This window comes from Rutidosis leptorrhynchoides, chromosome 9 (assembly GCF_046630445.1).
Source record: "Rutidosis leptorrhynchoides isolate AG116_Rl617_1_P2 chromosome 9, CSIRO_AGI_Rlap_v1, whole genome shotgun sequence".
In the NCBI taxonomy this organism is placed as follows: Eukaryota; Viridiplantae; Streptophyta; class Magnoliopsida; order Asterales; family Asteraceae; genus Rutidosis; species Rutidosis leptorrhynchoides.
Window position 1 is genome coordinate 116,176,788 of NC_092341.1, and position 23,140 is coordinate 116,199,927.

The following is a 23,140-nucleotide window of genomic DNA, read 5'->3' on the forward strand; positions in this document are numbered from 1 at the left end:
TCGTATTGATTATGTCTATCCTGGTTTGTCATTTCTACCTCATCTATACGCTGGTAGATGTCAGTCATAGCCTCCCTAATGTCATCTGCTTCCTCCATTTCCTCATCTGAACATCTCTCTACCTGTGGATGACGACCAACATAGGGTACTGCCTGATTGCGTCTGCTTTTCAATACCTTAGCACCCTGATAGACCTTTAATCCTAAGGTATCATCCTGTTCCCTACATACCATAAGTGGACCCCCTTGATCCCTATCTACACCCAAATACTCTCCAATGAGAGTAACAAAAATACCTCCTCCTATTATTCCCCCTTCCTGTATTCCTTCCACTATCTTAGACAAATAAAAACCAATACAGTAGGGGATATTAACAAAGCCTCTTGGGTCTCGAATACACTTAAGGTAGAATAAATTATGTAAGGTCATTTTCTCCTTGTTGTGACCTCTCTGTGTAATCGAGTTAGCCAGAAATCTATGAATTATACGAAGCTCGGCACTGTGAATATGTAAGTAGGTATGTGTTCCTGCCCGCCCAAAAACATTATAATCTGACATACGCCTCTAGACGGCATTAGCATCAAAATTCCTATCTACCCTTTCACCATGATAAATCAAATTCATGCAATCGGGTAGTAGTAATTCAGCGGGCGTATATATCTATAAAGCCCTGGCCATGTCCAGCATGGACATCCTATACATCCTACGACCAAGTATAAATCTAAGAAAACTTCTATCATCTAATCTAACTACATCCGCATTAAGTGAAATAGTACTCATCAGCTCAATGCACCATTCCTTATATACAGGCCTACGAATGGTGAATAAACGTTCCCAATCGGGAAAAGAAGAGCTGCCATACCTTTGGATCAGATGCTGTCTAACTGAGTTAGCAAGTTGGACCCTTTCCAAAGGCTCCCAATCGATTACCCTTGGCACTTTTACATTTTTAGTTACCAGTTTGAATTTGTTACTTTGATATGTCGGGTAATCTCTCCAACTTCGATCAAACCTCAGATTAGGATGCAACTGTTCTTCATGAATTGTTGAGTGTTGTACTATCGGATGCATCAGAAATACTACGAAGGCATCAATATATTCTAGTTACGGATCATAATATGGAACGGGTTGATCAGGTTGTTGTTGTTGTTCCTGTTGTTGCTCCGGTTCAGGTTCATATTGCATTTCTGGTTCAGGTTCTGGAGCAGGTTGTCTAGATGATGATGATGCACCATCAGTATTAGTAAGTCTCTGCAAAACACATTAAACACAAATTTTGTGCATCCACATATGCATTAGTGTTAGCAAAATAACAACTTGAAACAATTACAAAAATATGTTTAATCAAAATTAAACTTATACACATTTTCACAATTTTAACAATTCTACACTTTTTCAAATAAGCGTATATGAAAATGTTTACAAAGTTCATAAGCATTCAACTCAAATAACATGTTAAAACAATCATTACTATCAATTAAACAAGTTTCAAATGGCATTTACATCAATTTAATCAAGTTCATGAATTTTATACCTAAAAAGTCTACTTTAATTCTCAAAAATCATGTTTAGGATCAAAGTTTGGATCATTTAGCTACCTTAACATGTTACACTACTTAATTTAGCAATAATTAATGACAAAAATTGACCATAACCTGTTTATATCAAAAAGCCCCAAATTGCTCAAGAACACAAACCCTAGATTCCTAAAATTTTTGAAGTTTTTGGCTTCAAATCATGTTAAATAGCATCAATCTAGGTTTTACATGCATAATATACTAACAAGTTAACACTAATTACACTAGAAATTAACAAAATCAAATTAGGTAAAATATAGCTCAAGAACACTAAAAATCAAATTTAAAGAGGTTTAGGGCTGTAATTGTTACCCTTCTTGATAAACTTCTTATCAAATTCATGATTAGAGCAGATTATAGCGAGAAATTTGGTTAATTTTGGTGAAAAATTGATGAAATTATGGGTGTTTTTGAGTGTATGTTCGTATGTGTTTGTGTGTGAAGTGAGACAGAAGCAGCAGCTCGATGGTATTTGTTCCTGACCAGTTTTCTCTCTCCATACGATCGCATGGATTTGAAGGGGAAACCCCATGCGATCGCATGGGGTCTGTTTTTTTTTTTTAAAAACCTTATACTTTTGAAATATAAATTAATAAAATTTTAAAAATTTGTTTCTTTTAGGAGTGAGGGCATTTCGGATCGTTGTCCTAGTCCGTCTCTCAACAAAGTTTTAAAATTTGTTACTTTTTAAGCGTCGTTTTAAAAGTAAAGATTTTTTGGTTTTTTTAATGTTTTTGGCATACTTTAATTCAATAAGGTTTAAAAATAATGATAATGAAAATTCTCGTCCCTCCCTTGGGTAAAGAAATTTCGGTTCAATGACCTAGTTTTCAACTCACGTCGAATTTTAAATATCAAATTTTTAACTTAGTGAAATAAAGTAAATTTTTGTTTTTAAATTCACACCAAACTTTAATTTAAAATGCATAAAATTAAAAATTCATATTATTAAAATTAAAAATTTACACCAAATTTATATTATATTTTTGTTTTTATACATACAAACTTATACTAAAAATATTAATTTTTCAAATATTTACAAACTTAAATATATTGATTTTAAAAAGTTTACAATATTAATTTAATATTTATATATTAATTTTAAAAACAAGGTAAAAATTAAAAATTAAAAATCTTTTTGGTCTTTTATCCCACTTTAATCAATCAAATATTATCAAAAATATACGCCCCTCTTTTCGGTAAAGTAATTTCGGTTCCATAACCTAGTTTTACTCTTGACGAATTTTTTGAAATATTTTGGGTTGATTGATTAAAGATATTTATACCTTAAGAATAAACGGTAAATTTCGCAGTGATGTAATAAATTTTTGTATGATATCAATAATTTCGGTTACGCATACCTAATTTTATTGAATACCAATTTAATACTTTATAGCGAACGATTCAGCGTTTATTATCAAAAGGTTAAAAGCAATAAAATAAAAACAAAAACTGTACATACTTACCTGTGAGATAGAATTCTCAGAGACCTGCTTTAGCCGACTCATAGGAGAGTCGTGTGATTTGGTTCTCCATAGCTACGTAAGCATAACCTCGAATCTTCAATATCTTTTCTTCTAAACATATAAACGGTCCTTCTCTGCATAGAGTAACAAATTCGGTATTTGAATATGTTTGATTATTTGAACATTTACCTTCGTGTGACCATTTTCCGCATTTATAACATCTTTCAAGGTGTCGTGCTCTTCTTTTTGTTGCGGATTTTGATTTTCCTTTACCAAAATGTATCTTATGATGATCTTTTCTGAGTTCTTTTCTTACTCTGTCCATTTTTTCTCTTATGAATGATACCAGTTCACTCGGGAGTGTGTCATTATTACGTTTAGTAATCATAGCGTGTAGCATTAGACTATGGTTCAGATCAAAGGAATTCTTCATCGCGTAAAAAAAAAAAAAATCAGAATGGAGGGAGAAGACTAGTTCTTTAGGGTCTGCTAGGGAAAGACCATTCGGATTCCATTCTCGAGAACTACTCGAAAACAGAATATCTAACTCTAACAGAAATATATATTACCCTAAAAAGATTCGATTCTGCCCACACTTAGTTAGATTTGGTGTCGAAATTGTGATTAACTTTGTTTTCAATTGGACTATCAACAATTTGTATATCTTTGACTTTTACTTCAAGCCAATTGTTGATTTCCTCTGTAACTTTCACAAATTCAACTAACATTGCCTTTTCTTTAGGCGATAAATTGGATACTAATCGGTTACATAACTTAAAGTTTCCTTTAATCCTAGCATCGTGAATCCGTTTATAAAGTTTCTTCGTTGAACTGTTAAAAACGGGTTCATCTAATTTATTATCATCAATAGGGTTCTTTATTATCGGATCATCATTAAGTGTTTCTTCATCTTCCCCACACTTATGTGTTTTTATTGGTTTAACAGTTTTGGTTGGTGGAGATCTAAACTTTCGGTTCACAAAGGTGATCGATTTATCACCATTCCTAAGTGTCATTATACCTTCTCTTACATCAATGAACGCCTCGGTGGTTGCTAAAAATGGGCGACCTAAAATTAGAGGAATATCAAGGTTTTCCTCCATATTGATAACTATGAAGTTTGCAACAAAGGTCAAACTTCTCACGTTAACAAGTAAATTATTTGCTATTCCAACCGAGTGTTTAATGGTTAGGTCAAATGATTGAACAACTATTTTGGTTGGTTTTAATTTACCCATACCTAATCTTTTGTATAAGGAAAGAGGCATAATATTTGCACTTGCTCCTAAATCTGCGAGTCCATTATATATAGCACCATCATTAAGCAAGCAATAAATGATAAATTCACCTGGGTCTCCTACTTTAGTAAGTCGAGTTGGTTTGTTAACCTTTTTCAGGTGTTCTTTTCTTGGTTCTTTCACTTCTATTTGAACTTCTTTTTCTTCATTTCTTGGAATGGGAGGTTTGTATAGAAATTCTTCTTCATCACTCCAATTTGAATCCTTCCCATTTTTCAATTTTGATTTTTCATATGTTGATAACATATTTATGTTTTCATTTTGAAGGTTTTCTATGGTGGTGAAATTATGATTGACTTCATTGTCAACTTCCATCGGACCATGTATGTAATGTTTAACTCTGTGACCATTAACTTTAAATTCAATCCCATTTGAATTTATTAATTCTACTGTTCCATATGGGAAAAATCTTTTAACTATGAATGGTCCAGACCATCTTGATTTCAATTTTCCAGGAAATAGCTTGAATCGTGAATTAAAAAGAAGAACTCTGTCTCCTTCTTTAAATTCTTTTGAACTTCTGATTCTTTTATCATGCCATTTCTTCGTTCTTTCTTTATATATTAACGAATTTTCATATGCTTCATGTCTTAATTCTTCTAATTCGTTTAATTGACTTAACCGTAGACGTCCGGCTTCATGTAAATCAAGATTACATGTCTTCAAAGCCCAAAATGCTTTGTGTTCAATTTCTACTGGAAGATGACATGCTTTTCCGTAAACGAGTCTAAAAGGTGTGGTTCCAATTGGAGTTTTGTAGGCTGTTCTAAAAGCTCAGAGTGCATCCTCCAATTTCATGGACCATTCCTTCGGATTTAATCCTACGGTTTTCTCTAGAATACGTTTTAAAGCTCGGTTGGTATTTTTAACTTGTCCACTTGTTTGTGGATGATAAGCGGTTGAGATTTTATGAGTTACTCCATATCTTTTGAGAACTTTCTCAAGTTGATTATTACAAAAATGAGCACCCCGATCAATTGTTAAAGCTTTCGGTGTTCTGAACCTTGCAAAAAGATGTTTTAAAAAGTTGACTACAACTCGTGCATCGTTAGTTGGGAGAGCTTGTGCTTCCGCCCATTTAGATACATAATCAATGGCAACGAGAATGTAGAGATTATTATGAGATTTTGGAAATGGACCCATAAAGTCAATACCCCAAATGTCAAATACTTCACATACTTGAATGACATTTTGTGGCATTTCATCACGTTGACTTATTTTTCCGGCCCTTTGACAAGCATCACAGGATTTGCAAAGAAGGTGTGCGTCTTTGAAAATTGTAGGCCAATAGAATCCAGCGTCGTAAACTTTTCTTGCTGTAAGTTGAGGACCATAATGCCCTCCTGTTGGTCCTGTGTGACAATGGTTTAAGATTTGACTAGCTTCATCTCCGAATACACATCGGCGTATTATTCCATCGGGACAACTTTTAAAAAAATGTGGATCTTCCCAGAAATAGTGTTTTATATCACTAAAGAATTTCTTTCGTTTTTGGTATGATAATCCTTTTTCAAGGAATTCAAATACTAAGTAGTTTGCATAGTCTGCAAACCATGGAATTTCATTATAATCTATCTTCAATAGATATTCATCAGGAAAGTTGTCTTGTATGGCCGATTCATTTAGAACTTCTAATTCATGATTTTCAAGACGAGAAAGATGATCAGCGGCGAGATTTTCTGCTCCCTTTTTATCTCGGATTTCAATATTGAACTCTTGTACGAGTAAGATCCAACGGATTAATCGTGGTTTGGCATCTTGTTTCGAAAATAGGTATTTAAGAGTAGAATGGTCGGTATAGACCACCGTTTTAGCTAGAACGAGATATGAACGAAATTTGTCAAAAGCAAAGACAATAGCAAGGAGTTCTTTTTCAGTAGTTGTATAATTCGTTTATGCTGCTTGTAATGTCTTACTAGCGTAATAAATAGGTTGAAATCGTTTTTCAATCCTTTGTCCTAAAACGGCTCCCATTGCAAAATCACTTGCATCGCACATGTGATAACCCGGAAATTTCTGGCCAAATTTAAACTTTAATCTTTATATATTCCCGACACGATAAGCAAAGTTTGTAAGTTGAATCTTAAGAATTTTAAACTATGTTCATACATTCAATTAACCTCGACCAAATTCCAACGATTCACGAACCATTAAATGAACGTATATAATTATATATGTATATGTGTATGTATTATAACTCGAAAACGTTAACAAAGTATTAGATGTATAATATGATACATGAACGTATTTATTTCAAAATATTTTATCGATGGGAATAGAAGATGTTATCAAATAATTGACTTAACAGTTACATTGTAATATGATTACGGGTCTATGTTATGAGGTCCACTATGATTTAAGAAATCTATTCTTTTTGACGACATTCGGAAAATGGTAAAGTGATTCATAAGTAAAAACAAATGTGTCTATTAACGGGAACTAGACAAGGGTTAGTGGAGTTTCCTGTTCAGTTTCCTATATAGATGTTAACTAGATAACTTTCATATTATTTAGGGTGAAAGTGAAATTTGGGAATATAGATAACTTAGGAAATAGATATCGAAAAGTTAAGTAAATCGACATTTTACATTAAGATGGTTTCATACGCTTATATTAATCATTGGACTTTATCCCACGTCTCACTAACAAGCGGTAATTTAAAAACTTGAAACCTATTATGAGTATATTTAATTCTACTTTTCTAAAACGTTTTATGATATAACGATTTCCATTATTTTAACCTTTTAACAAAATGATTCTTAAAAATATTTAGTTTTGGAAAACAAAATTATCATATTTAATTGATTTAGTTTCAAACGTACAAAAACGTTTTCAGTTTAAAAAGAACTTTATTACTAAAATGTATATAACTTTTATAAATATCTAGAACCACTTTTGACAACTCATTACTTAACCAGTATGATAAATATAACGATATTTATATTTTATTTTATTAAATATATATAATGATTTAAATTAATATTATATATATATTTATACGCGTATTATGCGTACATAGTTTTATACTTTTTAACTTTACCTTTACTTTACTTTTACTTTACTTTAACTTTAATAATTCACTTTAATAATTCATACTTTAATAATTCACTTTAATAATTCATACTTTAATAATTCACTTTAATAATTCAAACTTTAATAATTCACTTTAATAATTCACTTTAATAATTCATACTTTAATAATTCACTTTAATAATTCATACTTTAATAATTCACTTTAATAATTCAAAATTCTATTATAAATAGAATTCTTTAGGTTTCATTATTTCATAGAAACTTGAAAATATATTTCTCTAAACTCTCTCAATCGATATATATATATATATATATATATATATATATATATATATATATATATATATATATATATATATATATATATATATATATATATATATATATATACTCCACATTATTATTAGTGTTATACATAAAATATTACGACGAGGTCATGAGCGGGTTATTTCAAAACGGGTTTTTCGAGCGGGATGAAATTAAGGAAATTATGGGATATAGTTATGGAGGTGATGGGTATTATTCGGGGGTATACTTGTGAGGGCAATCTAGTGTTTATCATCTCCGTTACGAATACGTACCTTTCCTGCAATATTGAATCTCAATATTGATACGTAAGCACTCATAATTTAACTTTTACTTATTAATAGTGTATCCCTGACTAGTGCTCGAGTATATAGGATTATGCATGCTTGTATTTTTGATATTGCCATTAGATAGGTTATGTTGAATCTTGAATTAGTTACATATGCGGTTGAGATAAGGTATAAGATATGCATGTCGTTGGAAAGCTAGCGAAAAATTAAGAATTTTTCATTTAGATATTGAATGGTTTTGATGAACGGATTAGAAGTTATAGTCAACCGAATTTTTGTATTACTATTAAAAATAATTATTATTATCGTCGGAATTATCGTCGTTCTAGTTTTATCTTATTATTATTATTATTATTATTATTATTATTATTATTATTATTATTATTATTATTATTATTATTATCTTTATCAATAAAAGGGATTTATCATTAAAAATTGTTATTTTTATTATTATTACTATCGTTATTATCGTTAAAGTTATAATTAGTATTATTATTAATATTATCTAATTATTATTATTATTATTATTATTATTATTATTATTATTATTATTATCATTATTAATATATATATCATTATTTAAAAATGGTTATTGTTATTTTTATTATTATAATTATTATATTATCATTAAAATAATTATTAGTATTATCGTTAATAATGTCATAGTAATTATCATTATTAGTATTATTATAATTAAAACTAATATTAGTAACACCTAATTATTTTGATTACTATTATTATTATGAACACGATATAAAAGTCGATTTAAAAACTATTAACAAATCAATTAGGAAATAATGAGTATGGGTATAATGATTAAACTAAAATATTGTGAGATATTGATTTAGACAAAATTATCGTTCTTATTATTTTATCATTATTAAAAGTATCGTTAGTATTAAAACTATCATTTTAACGAAAATTATCATTTTAATAGAAATGTCATTGTTACTATAAAATATCATTATTATTATTATCATTTTAAATAGAATTATTATTTTTAAAGATAATATTAAAAAGTATCTTAAATATTAAAGTTATCATAATTAGAATTATCGTTTTATCATAATGTCATCTTAGAAATTATAAATATTGATATTTTATAATAATAATTATTATTACAAAATAATACAACTTTTACTTACTATTATTATACATATTATTTTATCAAATAAATATGTGATACAAACATATTTTACTACGTGTAATAAATTACTTTAATAAATATTATCTTCATGATATTAAATGAACTCTATAAATTTTATTACTTAATATATATAAAAGTATATTTTAGTATATAAATTTTAATATGAAATTTTATTTATTAATAAATGAATTATATTATTTACTCTAATAAATCTTTTAAAAGATATTTAAAAATATAAAACGACGATATTTAAACTATATATTAATCATGTATAGGTTTTGGAAATCATTTTGAGTCAAATTGACTTTTGTTGACTTTTGCATATTAGTCTCGAGCATTAGAATTGTGGTACACTATGACCTGACCTAATTGTTAGACAAATATTGACCAACATATAATTATATATAATTAATTTAGGTTCGTGAATCCGAGGCCAACCTTGCACTAGTTCAATGACGTTATATGTATTTTTACTAAGAAATACAATAGGTGAGTTTCATTTACCTTTTTACCCTTTATATTTTTGGGCTGAGAATACATGCACAATTTTTATAAATGTTTTACGAAATAGACACAAGTAATTGAAACTACATTATATGGGTGAATGATCGAAACCGAATATGCCCCTTTTGCTTGGTAACCTAAGAATTAGTAAACCGATCTACTAATTGACGCGAATCCTAAAGATAGATCTATTGGGCCTAACGAACCCCATCCAAAGTACCGGATACTTTAGTACTTCGATGTTGTTTTATCATGTCCGAAGGATTTCCCGAAATGATAGGGGATATTCTTATATGCATCTTGTTAATGTCGGTTACCAGGTGTTCACCATATGAATGATTTTTGTCTCTATGCATGGGACGTATATTTATGAGAACTGGAAATGAAATTCTTGTGGTCTATTAAAATAATGGAAATGAATGTTTATGTTAAACTAATGAAATCACCAACCTTTTGGTTGGCACTTTAAAGCATGTTTATTCTCGGATGTTAAAGAAATCTTCCGCTGTGCATTTGTTCATTTTAAAGATATTAATTGGAGTCTTTCATGGCATATTTCGAAGAACGTTGCATTCAAGTCATTGAGTTCGTTAAAGATTATTATTATTAAGTCAATTTATAGTTGGATAGTGGATATTATGCAATGGTATGCATGCATGTCAATTTTCGATGTAAAGAAAGTTTGTCTTTTAAAAAAACAAATGCAATATTTGTAAAATGTATCATATAGAGGTCAAATATCTCGCGATGTAATCAACTATTGTGAATCGTTTATAATGTATATGAACGGGTCCTTTCAGTTGGTATCAGAGCGGTGGTCTTAGCGAACCAGGTCTGCATTAGTGTGTCTAACTGATAATTCGTTAGGATGCATTAGTGAGTATGGACTTCGACCGTGTCTGCATGTCAAAAGTTTTGCTTATTATTTTTAGTCGGAAATCATCTGCTTATCATCCTTAGGAAATTACCTGCTTATCATTATTAGTCTAGACACGTCTTGCTACATTAATTGCATGAGTGGTGTATAGACAAAATTCATATCTTAGCGTATCTGCTAAATCATATCTTATCGTATCTGTTACTTTAAACTTTGCCTGACATATCCTGCGAATTCCTTCGTAATCTACGAAATCTTTTGATCTATATATATAGATATTATATGTAAATAGAATACCACACGATAGCCAGAAAATTATTTCATATCGAAAAATCCTTTATCCAATCGCACTAAATGGAATTCATCATCAGTTCAAGTCACTCGGATTCCGAAATGGAATCTCACTCAAGCTCCGAAAGCAGTGTGACCGGAATGGATCAACCAATCAATCATCACCTATTCTGGATGAATTAGGGATGGGTTCGTAGCCTCCTCAATCATTGGAGACAAGAAGAAGGTGATCCCTTCCATCAACCACATTGCCCTCTTGACGAAGAACCTGAAGCACTTACCGGCGAACCTGTCCGAAACACCATTTTCTCTCTCATTTCCAGAGTATCTCGTCACGATTATATACTACATCAAATTCTAGATTTTATTTATCCGCTCGTCCGAACCGACAATCACCCCGGTGTAATATGGTGCAAAGATTACAAACACCAGCAACAGCACCAGCAGCATAATCAGTACCACCATCATCAATGCCAACAGTACCATTACCACCTCCAACCGCAACCGCGTCGTAACCCTCAACTTCACAATCTGTTCCACGAGCACCAACGTCATACGCACCATAGATACCAAGGAGTACCAACAAGAATAACTGACGAAGTATTAACTTATAACTTCATTGGAGAAATATTTCGCGGCGTTTATGTAACCTCTAAAGTCTTAGAGATTATCTAATCTAGCCCTAACCATAAATCAGTTAAGCGAACCAAAATGATAGAAGGAAGAGTAGAAACCCTGACAAAAATGGTGTGTGATTAACAAGCTAAACTTGTTTTACCAACAGCATCAGCAGTACCGCCAGCGTCACCAGCATCGTCAGTACAGTCAACATCAGAATCAACAACACCTATAACATCACAAACTCTGTCAGTTCAAGAATAACTATGGACATCATTACGAATAAATAACGCGTATATTGTATCAACGAGTTATGAAGAATTAACTCATTCCCTCTGAAGAAATTATATGTATATTTTATATATATATATATATATATATATATATATATATATATATATATATATATATATATATATATATATATATATATATATATTTTGAAATAAAAAATAAATCTTTCCGTGCTAAGCTATTGTGTGTGAATCTTAACTACTCGGTTAATTCATATTACAAATATGCAATAATGTACATCCGTCGCCCGCAACTTAACCATCGTTAACTACAATCTCTGTCTCAATTCAACAAATTCCAATTCCTAATAAATCAAGTATAGATTTGATTTTACACTTTCATCATTGATGTAACCGAAACTTTTCAGATAATATCATTCGTACTTTGCGAAGTTCACAAGCATTTAACGAAAACTAACATCACACCTCAACAAATAACGAAGTATTGATTCATAATTTCAATATTATTGAAGAAATACTTATAAGCCTTCAAGAGATTATTCAATTCTAGTTCCAACCGTAAATCGAATGAGTTTAATTTAGTATTAACTCATTAAAATCTATGTTACATCTGAAGAGAATATATACATATATATTTTCATAAAGACTGTAATAAAATTCTTTTGTACAAAATATTAATTGTGAAATTTTTTTAACGGGTAGGTAATACCCGAGATATATATATATATATATATATATATATATATATATATATATATATATATATATATATATATATATATATATATATATATATATATATATTCACAATTAATATGTTACATTCTTCGAATCTGATTAAGCAAATTATCAACTATACTTCCTACTTTCACAATAACATACCTTCTCTCATAACAATCAAAACAACCATACTCACCCAATTATATATTCTGATTTTGAAATCTCAGAATTCAATTCGAGATATAACCGGTACCATCACTTTTAGATTCCTACATCTTTCAAAGCTATATTTTGACTTCAAAACTGTGTTAGAACATCAAATGTATATTAACGATTACTACCTGTGTTCAAACCCTTCGAAAATTTCTGAAGACACTTCAAATAATGAGCAATCGAGATGATGATTCAACCACATACTACCCACAGTTATGTACTTAAAGAGCTCTCGAAACCAAAGTCATAATTCAACACCTATCTGTGTCAGATCCTTTGGCATTTATTAGCAAAAATAACTTTGCAATTCCTTTTCAAAGTAGCAAATTCTATCACAGCTCCAACAATACAACTTCAATTTTTCATTCGGAGTAGCCTCATCATAATCTTGATATATATGTTTCCCTTTCGCCATTGTTACCGGGGAACCTTTCATATCTCGCCACATTAGCAGTAAACTTATCAGCAACCGTAATGATCTGAGATTTTCCGAAAAGTCATTATATTTATCAAAACCCCATCATTTACTCATCTGCCTCTTGTAACGAGAATTACCATACGAATCATTGGGAAGTAGCAATCAATATTTTGAAATCTCGCAACATGTTGACACCAACAGTTATACATATAACATCTATCTCCTGGACTTACATACTTGAATGTAAAGTTTCTGAAAAATACCCTGAACTGTGGAATAGTTCTCAAAATGTTGATGAAGCAGCAAAAACTATAAAATGACCTTAACAGTAAAAAGTTTGATGATAATGAATAGTGTGCTGGCAAAGCGCAGAAAAGAGAAGTTTTGGAACTGGAAAACGGATTGAGCAAAGTATGAAGGAGGCTGTGGACAAATCACAAAGACTGAACCTGCCTTCAAAGAATCTAAATGATTCAGTATCTGCTGAAATCATTAACAAATACCTTGCTCCTGACTCTAAACCCCTGCGGACAACATCCTCCATCATCCTCTAATATTAGAAATTCTAAGATATCATCGTATCTTTCATTTTAAACATCCTCCATATTTCTGAAGATATTTCCATAATTATTCTTATCTGAAATCATTTATCTCCACGCGTTATCTGTGTTACATCATAAAAAAACTATTTTAGTTTCTAAATTCTAAAACCTTCGAGTTTAAAATAAGAATATTTTGAAATAGTATTGGGAACTGAAGCATGAGTTAATATAATATAATGACACTTGATCAACATGATTATATTACAGTAAGTCATGCTGAGTTTCTAAATGGAACGTGATGATTCACAGATCATAACATCATCATGTGCCATGTTATACGACTCTTGTATTCCATTTAACCTCTAATATATCAAAAAAATATTTCTTGATGATTCAGCCTTTTCCAAGGTATTCTGGTAATTTGACAAGTCAAGATCGTGCCATCACAATTTCCTTCCTAGAACATTAACAATGTTCATTCCGAAATTCATATCTGTAAATTTTGGACCATTACAAGCGGTGCTTAATCGCAAGAAGAAGAAACGAAAGGACAAAACTCCGAAATAGAAATTGGGGTATAAATTGCAGCAAATAAAAGAGAGCATTAACTGTGGATGACAATGATTATAGAAGACAGAAGCAGAGACTTTGAAATATAAGGGAAGATATAAAGCCCAACGACAAACCAGAAATTATAAACCATATATATCGATGCATATAGCAATATAAAGACACGGGAGAACTAGAAACACTATAAACCCAAAAGTATAGTAGAAGTAAATAGATTCTTCCGGCGGTAGATGAAAAAGAAGAATGACCGATATGAAAGGTAGAAGTATACCGAGAATCAAAACTGGATGGAGCATATTGATGAATACTTTAAAATATGAGTTGAGGGGGAAAGAATAGAAGGTGATGAAACATGACTAGGAACTTAGAAATCAACAGATTTAACTCACACAATGAAGGAATAAGTGAATCAAACCCTCTAGTGAATAGGTTAAACTTTTTGAGATTAATTTAGTCAAAGTACAACTAAATCAAGTGTGATTAGATCAACACCTAGAGCTATTATTCACCACCTGGGTGATTTGGACTGAGAGAGAATCGGAGGAGCTCACCAGATCTGAGTGTGTGTAACAAATGAGATGCTTAACCTAAAATAAAGAACATAAGACTTTATATACCCCTGCTGTTGACTCACCCGTACGATTCATCCATCACACGTACGAGTTGGCTTCATCAGCCGTACGGGTGATCACTCACTCGTGTCTTCTCATTTAGGTTGTAATTATGACTTAGCACAGCATCAACCGTGCGTATGAGCCTATCAGCCGTACTAGTGAGGCTTCACTCGTACGTCTGACTAAGTCTAACATAGTCAAACATCCAAATCTAGTTCCTGTAGATCCTGTAACCACATACAAACATGGATAGGATAATAACGAGCAATCATGGTGGCTTGTAAACTGTTATACCTGCAATGGACGTGAGTAGATATCTAGGGACTTGCATAAAATGCATCAACAGAAGGTGTGAGTTGTAAGGAAACGAAGGAGGTGAATTTATACGAAAATCTCCGACAAAACATCTAAAATGGATGATCGCATTTAAAGCGGATCCTAATTCCCTTGCTTACCGGAGGATCAAATCTTATTACTAAGATTTTCTTCAAATCCCTTGAAATCTGGAAATCAATCATATCTATGTCAAATGATAAGATGAATCTACACTTACTCATTTCACTCTTCTATGTTAACTTCATTCGTACTCTTCATATAAATGGATTGTTTATCCAAATTATTTCCTGATGATAGAACTATAATTTTCAGCCCATATGCGTCATGAAAACATACTTATTGTCAGCCATGACCATCCTAATCAAATTTCGGGATGAAATTTCTTTAACGGGTAGGTACTGTGATAACCCGGAAATTTTTGACCAAATTTAAACTTTAATCTTTATATATTCCTGACACGATAAGCAAAGTTTGTAAGTTGAATCTCAAGAATTTTAAAATATGTTCATACATTCGATTAACCTCGACTAAATTCCAACGATTCACTAACCATTAAATGAACGTACATAATTATATATGTATATGTGTATATATTATAACTCGAAAACGTTAACAAAGTATTAGATGTATAATATGATACATGAACGTATTTATTTCAAAATATTTTATCGATGGGATTAGAAAATGTTATCAAATGATTGACTTAACAGTTACATTGTAATATGATTACGGGTCTATGTTATGAGGTCCACTATGATTTAAGAAATCTATTCTTTTTGACAACATTCGGAAAATGGTAAAGTGATTCATAAGTAAAAACAAATGTGTCAATTAACGGGAACTAGACAAGGGTTAGTGGAGTTTCCTGTTAAATTTCCTATATAGGTGTTAACTAGATAACTTTCATATTATTTAGGGTGAAAGTGAAATTTGGGAATATAGATTACTTAGGAAATAGATATCGAAAAGTTAAGTAAATCGACATTTTACATTAAGATGGTTTCATACGCTTATATTAATCATTGGACTTTATCCCACGTCTCACTAACAAACGGTAATTTAAAAACTTAAAACCTATTATGAGTATATTTAATTCTACTTTTCTAAAACGTTTTATGATATAACGATTTCCATTATTTTAACCTTTTAACAAAATGATTCTTAAAAATATTTAGTTTTGGAAAACAAAATTATCATATTTAATTGATTTAGTTTCAAACGTACAAAAACGTTTTCAGTTTAAAAAGAACTTTATTACTAAAACGTATATAACTTTTATAAATATCTAGAACCACTTTTGACAACTCATTACTTAACCAGTATGATAAATATAACGATATTTATATTTTATTTTATTAAATATATATAATGATTTAAATTAATATTATATATATTTATACGCGTATTATACGTACATAGTTTTATACTTTTTAACTTTACCTTTACTTTACTTTTACTTTACTTTAACTTTAATAATTCAATTTAATAATTCATACTTTAATAATTCACTTTAATAATTCATACTTTAATAATTCACTTTAATAATTCATACTTTAATAATTCACTTTAATAATTCACTTTAATAATTCATACTTTAATAATTCACTTTAACAATTCAAAATTCTATTATAAATAGAATTCAATAGGTTTCATTATTTCATAGAAACTTGAAAATATATTTCTCTAAACTCTCTCAATCGATTTACATATATATATTTACTCCACATTATTATTAGTATTATACATAAAATATTACGACGAGGTCATGAGCGGGTTATTTCAAAACGGGCTTTTCGAGCGGGATGGAATTAAGGAAACTATGGGTTATATCTATGGAGGTGATGGGTATTATTCGGGGGTATACTCGTGAGGGCAATCTAGTGTTTATCATCTCCGTTGCGAATACGTACATTTCCTGCAATATTGAATCTCAATATTGATACGTAAGCACTCATAATTTAACTTTTACATATTAATAGTGTATCCCTGACTAGTGCTCGAGTATATAGGATTATGCATGCTTGTATTTTTGATATTGCCGTTAGATAGGTTATGTTGAATCTTGAATTAGTTACATATGCGGTTGAGATAAGGTATAAGATATGCATGTCATTGGAAAGCTAGCGAAAAGTTAAGAATGTTTCATTTAGATATCAAATGGTTTTGATGAACGGATTAGAAGTTATAGTCAACCGAATTTTTGTATTATTATTAAAAATGATTATTATTATCGTCGTAATTATCGTCGTTCTAGTTTTATCTTATTATTATTATTATTATTATTATTATTATTATTATTATTATTATTATTATTATTATTATTATTATTATTATTATTATTATTATCTTTATCAATAAAAGGGATTTATCATTAAAAATTGTCATTTTTATTATTATTACTATCGTTATTATCATTAAAGTTATAATTAGTATTATTATTAATATTATATAATTATTATTATTATTATTATTATTATTATTATTATCATTATTATCATTATTAATATATATATCATTATTTAAAAATGGTTATTGTTATTGTTATTATTATAATTATTATATTATCATTAAAATAATTATTAGTATTATCGTTAATAATGTCATAGTAATTATCATTATTAGTATTATAATAATTAAAACTAATATTAGTAACGCCTAATTATTTTGATTACTATTATTATTATGAACACGATATAAAAGTCGATTTAAAAACTATTAACAAATCAATTAGAAAATAATGAGTATGGGTATCATGATGAAACTAAAATATTGTAAGATATTAATTTAGACAAAATTATCGTTCTTATTATTTTATCATTATTAAAACTATCATTTTAACAAAAATTATCATTTTAATAGAAATGTCATTGTTAATATAAAATATCATTATTATTATTATTATTATCATTTTAAATAGAATTATTATTTTTAAAGATAATATTAAAAAGTATCTTAAATATTAAAGTTATCATAATTAGAATTATCGTTTTATCATAATGTCATCTTAGAAATTATAAATATTGATATTTTATAATAATAATTATTATTACAAAATAATACAACTTTTACTTACTATTATTATACATATTATTTTATCAAATAAATATGTGATACAAACATATTTTACTACGTGTAATAAATTACTTTAATAAATATTATCTTCATGATATTAAATGACCTCTATAAATTTTATTACTTAATATATATAAAAGTATATTTTAGTATATAAATTTTAATATGAAATTTTATTTATTAATAAATGAATTATATTATTTACTCTAATAAATCTTTTAAAAGATATTTAAAAATATAAAACGACGATATTTAAACTATATATTAATCATGTATAGGTTTTGAAAATCATTTTGAGTCAAATTGACTTTTGTTTACTTTTGCATATTAGTCTCGAGCATTAGAATTGTGGTACACTATGACCTAACCTAATTGTTAGACAAATATTGACCAACATATAATTATATATAATTAATTTAGGTTCGTGAATCCGAGGCCAACCTTGCACTAGTTCAATGACGTTATATGTATTTTTACTAAGTAATACAATAGGTGAGTTTCATTTGCCTTTTTACCCTTTATATTTTTGGGCTGAGAATACATGCGCAATTTTTATAAATGTTTTACGAAATAGACACAAGTAATTGAAACTACATTATATGGGTGAATTATCGAAACCGAATATGCCCCTTTTGCTTGGTAACCTAAGAATTAGTAAACCGATCTACTAATTGACGCGAATCCTAAAGATAGATCTATTGGGCCTAACGAACCCCATCCAAAGTACCGGATGCTTTAGTACTTCGATGTTGTTTTATCATGTTCGAAGGATTTCCCGGAATGATAGGGGATATTCTTATATGCATCTTGTTAATGTCGGTTACCAGGTGTTCACCATATGAATGATTTTTGTCTCTATGCATGGGACGTATATTTATGAGAACTGGAAATGAAATTCTTGTGGTCTATTAAAATAATGGAAATGAATGTTTATGTTAAACTAATGAACTCACCAACCTTTTGGTTGACACTTTAAAGCATGTTTATTCTCAGGTGTTAAAGAAATCTTTCGCTGTGCATTTGCTCATTTTAAAGATATTAATTGGAGTCTTTCATGGCATATTTCGAAGAACGTTGCATTCAAGTCATTGAGTTCATTAAAGATTATTATTATTAAGTCAATTTATAGTTGGATAGTGGATATTATGAAATGGTATGCATGCCTGTCAATTTTCGATGTAAAGAAAGTTTGTCTTTTAAAAAAAACAAATGCAATGTTTGTAAAATGTATCATATAGAGGTCAAATACCTCGCGATGTAATCAACTATTGTGAATCGTTTATAATGTATATGAACGGGTCCTTTCAGCACATTAGTTCAAATGGTAGATTCCAATTTGGAGTTACCATGATCGGCGCATTAGTGAGTTTTTCTTTAAGAATACTAAAAGATTTTATGCATTCATCTGAAAAGATGAATGGAGCATCCTTTTCTAGGAGTTTATTCATAGGAGTGGTAATTTTAGAAAAATCTTTTATGAAATGTCGGTAAAAACCGGCATGCCCTAGAAAACTCCTAACTCCTCTAACATTGGTGGGATGTGGAAGTTTAGCAGTTACATCTACTTTAGCTCTATCCACTTCAATTCCTTCCTTTGAAATTTTATGACCAAGAACGATGCCTTCTTTAACCATGAAATGGCATTTCTCCCAATTAAGAACTAGATTTGATTGTTCGCATCTAATAAGCATTCGTTCAAGATTAACTAGACATGATTCAAAAGTATCACCGAAGACTGAAAAGTGATCCATGAAAACTTCCATGCATTCTTCTATCATGTCGTGAAAAATTGCCATCATGCACCTTTGAAAGGTTGCAGGGGCGTTGCAAAGTCCAAATGGGATGCGTTTGTAAGCAAAAGTACCATAAGGGCACGTGAACGTGGTTTTCTCTTGATCCTCGGGTGCTATTGGAATTTGAAAATATCCAGAAAAACCGTTAAGAAAACAATAGTAACTATTTCTGGCTAATCTTTCCAACATTTGATCAATGAAAGGTAAGGGAAAGTGATCTTTTCTGGTGGCGTCATTTAATTTTCTATAATCAGTACAAACACGCCATCTTGTTACAGTCCTAGTAGGAATAAGCTCATTTTTCTCATTTGTGATGACAGTCATGCCACCCTTCTTAGGTACGCAAAGAACTGGGCTTACCCATGGACTATCAGAGATTGGAAAAATTAAACCTGCATCAAGCAGTTTAATAATTTCTTTCTTAACAACATCTTGCATATTAGGATTTAGTCTTCGTTGACGTTGCACATACGTTTTATGACCTTCTTCCATAAGGATTTTATGTGTGCAATACGAAGGACTTATTCCTTTAATATCATGAATCTTCCATGCAATAGCTGGTTTATGAGCTTTTAGCACAGCAATGAGTTGAGATTTTTCATTTTCAGTAAGAGAAGACGATATTATTACAGGTAATTCAGATTCACCATGTAAATAAGCATATTCCAAATGGTTTGGAAGTGGTTTTAATTCTAATGTCGGTGGTTCTTCTATCGATGATTTATATCGATATCTGTCTTCCTCTTTTAGCATTTGAATTTCTTCTGTTGTTGGTTCATATCCATTAGTCATAAGTGTAGCTAACATTTCAGTTTCATTAATTGATTCAGTTCCTTCTCCTAAAGAACATTCTCCTGTTCCTTGTAATTCTGGAAATTCTTCTAACAATTCTGCATGTGAATCTATAGTTTGAATATAATAACATGTATCATCTGCAGATTGCAGTTGTTGCATGGCCCTATCAACTGAAAAGGTAACACTCTCATCTTCTATACTTAGGGTCAGTTTCTTACCGAACACGTCTATTATTGCTTTAGCCGTGTTTAAGAATGGTCTTCCTAATATGAGAGGAACTCGAGAATCTTCTTCCATGTCCAGAATAACAAAATCTACTGGAAATACTAAAGTACCAACTTTAACTAGCATGTTCTCCATTATCCCTCTAGGATATTTTACTGATCGATCGGCTAGTTGTATACTTATTCGTGTTGGTTTCAATTCTTCGAGGTCTAGTTTAGCGTATAATGAATACGGCATTAAATTTATACTAGCACCTAAGTCTGCCAATGCTTCTATTGAACTAAGACTACCCAGAAAACATGGAATTGTGAAACTTCCTGGATCAGATAATTTTTCTGGTATCTTATTCAACAGCACTGCAGAACAATTAGCATTCATGGTAACAGCCAAGAGTTCTTCCATTTTCTTTCTATTTGTGATTAGATCTTTCAGAAATTTAGCATATCTAGGCATTCCTTAAATCACATCAATGAAAGGAAGATTTACATTTATTTGTTTAAACATATCTAAGAATTTGGATTGCTCGGCTTCAAGTCTCTCTTTTCTCATTTTACTCGGGTAAGGAAGTGGTGGTTGGTATGGTTTAACATAAGGTTTAGCTTTACCTGTGTTGTCTTCATTAACCTTTTCAACTACCGGTTCTATTTCCTTATCTTGCTCAGATTGTGGTTCTTGTGTAGTAGGAATAGAGTCATCAGAAATTACAGGTATTTCAGGTGGTTTAAGTGTAATACTACTTCTTGTGGTAATGGCTTTAGCTGTTTCATTCTGGGGGTTAGCATTTGTATCACTACGTAGACTTCCCAGTTTTCTTTCACCTAACAACCTTGCTAGGTTACTTACCTCTTGTTCCAGATTTTGAATAAAAGCTTGTTGATTTCTAAATGCTTGAGTATTTTGTTCATTGGTTTGTTTCTGAGATGTGAAAAACTGCGTTTGAGATTCAACTAGCTTCGACATCATATCTTCTAAATTTGGCTTTTTATCATCGGTTTGTGGTAGTTTGTTTTGAAAAATAGGTTTTTGCTGATTGTAAGTATTATTGGATACTTGTTGATTGCTAGGACCTTGTTGGTTGTTGTATGGAACATTTCGATTATAATTCTGATTTTGATTGTAGATCGGTCTTGGCGGTTGATAATTATTCTGATAATTATTTTCAGGCCTTTGGTTCATGTATGAAACATTCTCTCTTTGTTCCATTGTTGGTTCAATACTGAGACAATCTTTTGTCAATTGTGGTCCTCCACACTGCTCACAACTAATTCGTATTGAGTGGATATCTTTAGTCATCTTTTCCATTCGTCTCTCGACAGCATCTATCTTTGCAGAAATGGAATCTAAGTCATAGCTAGAATCGGCTCTAGCTGCTTTAGATGATCTAACGATATCTTTTTCTCGGTGCCACTCATGTGAGTGGGAAGCAGTGTTATCAATAATTTTGTAAGCGTCAGTTGCGGTTTTCTTCATAATGGAACCACTAGCTACTATATCTATGTCTTTTCTTGTAGTGATGTCGCATCTTTGGTAGAATATTTGTACTATTTGACAAGTGTCTAAACCATGTTGCGGACATCCTCTCAATAATTTTTCAAATCTTGTCCACGCTTCATATAGAGTTTCATTTCGCTTTTGTGTGAACGTAACAATTTCTCCTTGAAGTCTGACGGCTTTAGATGCCGGAAAGAATTGTTTAAGAAATTTTTTAACTAAAACGTCCCATGTATCAATCGCCCCTTCAGGTAACGATTCTAACCAATCTTTGGCTTCTCCCTTTAAAGTCCAGGGAAATAACAGGAGATATATCTGTTCATCCTCTACTTCTCTTATTTTAAATAGTGTACAGATCCTATTAAAGGTATGAAGATGTTCATTTGGGTCTTCCTTTGGCGCACCACTAAATTGGCATTGATTAGTCACCATGTGTAGAATTGGTCCTTTGATTTCATAATCTGGCGCATTAATGTCTGGTTGAGTAATTGCGTGACCTTGGCCAGTGTGTTTAGCTCGCATTCGGTCTTCCATACTTAGAGGTTCCAGATTTTCCATGATTGAATTTGGTGAATCTGAATCACTAGAGGATTCTGATTTAATGGGTTGTTCCTCGACAATCTCTGTTTGAATGATTGGTGGTTCCGGAGGAAAGATTAGTGGTTCAGGATCTCTGAATTGTCCCTGAATA

General features: G+C 30.6%; 1 non-coding gene across 1 annotated transcript; it reads left to right on the plus strand.

Annotated features, from left to right (window-relative positions):
• The first annotated feature begins 22,516 nt into the window (after positions 1-22,516).
• LOC139869518 (small nucleolar RNA R71) lies at positions 22,517-22,623 on the plus strand. The gene has a single exon (XR_011766126.1). It is a non-coding gene; the product is annotated as a small nucleolar RNA R71 (small nucleolar RNA).
• The last annotated feature ends 517 nt before the right edge of the window (positions 22,624-23,140 follow it).